Consider the following 2,269-nt stretch of genomic DNA (forward strand, 5'->3'; position numbering starts at 1 on the left):
GAAATATATGGATTATTATTATCATTTTTTTACATTTTTAATTAATTAAATGTAAAGCTTTACACAATTTGTTATAAAAACATAATCTAAACGTAACGATATAGTTAAGACGTTTAGTTTGAGTTTTTTTAACTAAGGGATCCGATACATCCCTACCTATATTATTATTTTTCATGTAATTTTTCTTCAATTTTATACTGTAGTTTAAATTTGTAATTATTTATTAAAAAAAATACTTTCAGACAATTCTTCTTGGCAATGATGGTCTTTCCGTAAGCGATGGTAGTTTAAAAAAAATTACGTGTAACGGTGCCCACTGCGGCCTATTTACAGAATAAACGATTTGAATTTAAATCTGAATTTGGATCAAAGAAATCTTCACAAAAAAAAGAAAATACTAAATAACCCTCCTCGGTACTCTTCTGATAGACTTAATAGACTACACATAACATCTTACCAGATTGATTCTTTTTTGTGTTCGGTAAAGATTTTTTGGTTATTTTGGTAACATGTTGTATACCAGGAATCTAGAAGAGCAAATAAAAAATATTTTTTTGTTAAAGGGTTATAAATGACAGATTTTTAAGTTCCAAACACTGAAAGAAAATAAATATATAGGTACATATATATAAATATAGGTACACGTTAATTAAGATCTGTTTGGTTTGATGAACTCTGTTAAAAAAGGCAAAATGGCTGTTTGATATTTATAAAAGCGGTACCTGGGGTGTCCGGTGACCTATGTGATACCTATGACCCAGATAGAGTAAAACTAAACGAATCAAAATAGTTAAAACTACAATAAAGAGTATAAATAAACAACAAATATACATGTGAAGTTTCGAATCCGTATCGGGCCCACGTTGGGAAGCACAGTTCAAGTCCATTCATTTTCAGAGGAGGCCTGTCCTTCAGTGGGACGTACTTATATAGGCCGGAAATGATGAGATTCTAAATTAATCATCATCATCATCAGCCGGAAGACGTCCACTGCTGAACAAAGGCCTCCCCCTTAGAACGCTACAATGAACGACAACTCGCCACTTGCATCCACCGGTTTCCCGCAACTCTCACGATGTCGTCAGTCCACCTGGTGGGAGGCCTGTCAACGCTTCATCTTCCGGTTCATGGTCGTCACTCGAGAACTTTCCTCCCCCAACGGTTATCTGCTCTTCGAGCGATGTGTATGTCGGGATTCTAAATAACATCAGCTTTTAATTTTATACGTGTATGAACAAAATGCGAATTAACACAGCGAACCAAATCCTTTCATAGAAATAATGCATACACGTACAAAGTAACAAATTCGGTTATTAATTCACCCACCGATCGTTCCGCAGGTTTTGGCAAAGGCTTCTTTGAGTAGGTCATTCTCGTTAGATTTAGATCCCTAGGGGATTAAGAATATGAAAAAACGAAGCACCCTTTGTAAGTATAAACGAGATAAATAAATATTCTCTCATTATACACACTTTAGCGGACCCCGCCGGCGGCACTGGTCAGTGAAAATTGAAGAAAAGCAAATTGAAATTTTAATAAACTAAATAGGGTTATTTCATAATTTAATTTGTTGTACAAATGAGCGAGCATAGCTGATCAAAAAGAGGGTCCTGCAGCGTTGGGATTTAGGGATTAGTAGCTAACGTACACGCGGACTAAAACTGTAAAATGTAAAAGTTTATCGAAAGTGCATCCATGTCTCAGTTTGTATTTTCGATATGGTTTTACGCGATGACCGTAAAAGTAACAAATTTGGAGTTGAAATAAAAAATACTCCAAATAATCGATCATAATGCAAAAGTTTACGCAAACGAGTGAAGTTTTGTATTCTATTTCATGGCTACGTACGAGTAATATGAGTATGACTTGTTTTTTTTAAATGTCACTATGTCACCATTTGACTCAGTTTAGTAGACTTTTATCACGTTTCCTACTAAAAATGTCACAAAAAAACACTCCTTAATGTGCGATGAAAACGATAAATAATTGCTCGTTACTTCATCCATTCTGAATAATAAAGTATTAAATAAAAGCTGGAATAAGTCCACCTACTTTTTAAAAATTTTGACGCGTTAAAACAATTTCTAAAGCTCTTTATTAAAACATCGTTCCGAATGAGCATAAAATAACCAGAAGTTGAAGGGAATCATGTACGTTTAATTATCTAGCAAAGCCCGGCTACGCGGATCCGTTGAATGGGGGTAAATCTGTAAAAAATATTATAGAATAATTCTCCCATCATACCGGGTGTTTAAGCAATACAAATATA

Source organism: Choristoneura fumiferana, chromosome 6, assembly GCF_025370935.1.
Source record: "Choristoneura fumiferana chromosome 6, NRCan_CFum_1, whole genome shotgun sequence".
NCBI lineage: Eukaryota > Metazoa > Arthropoda > Insecta > Lepidoptera > Tortricidae > Choristoneura > Choristoneura fumiferana.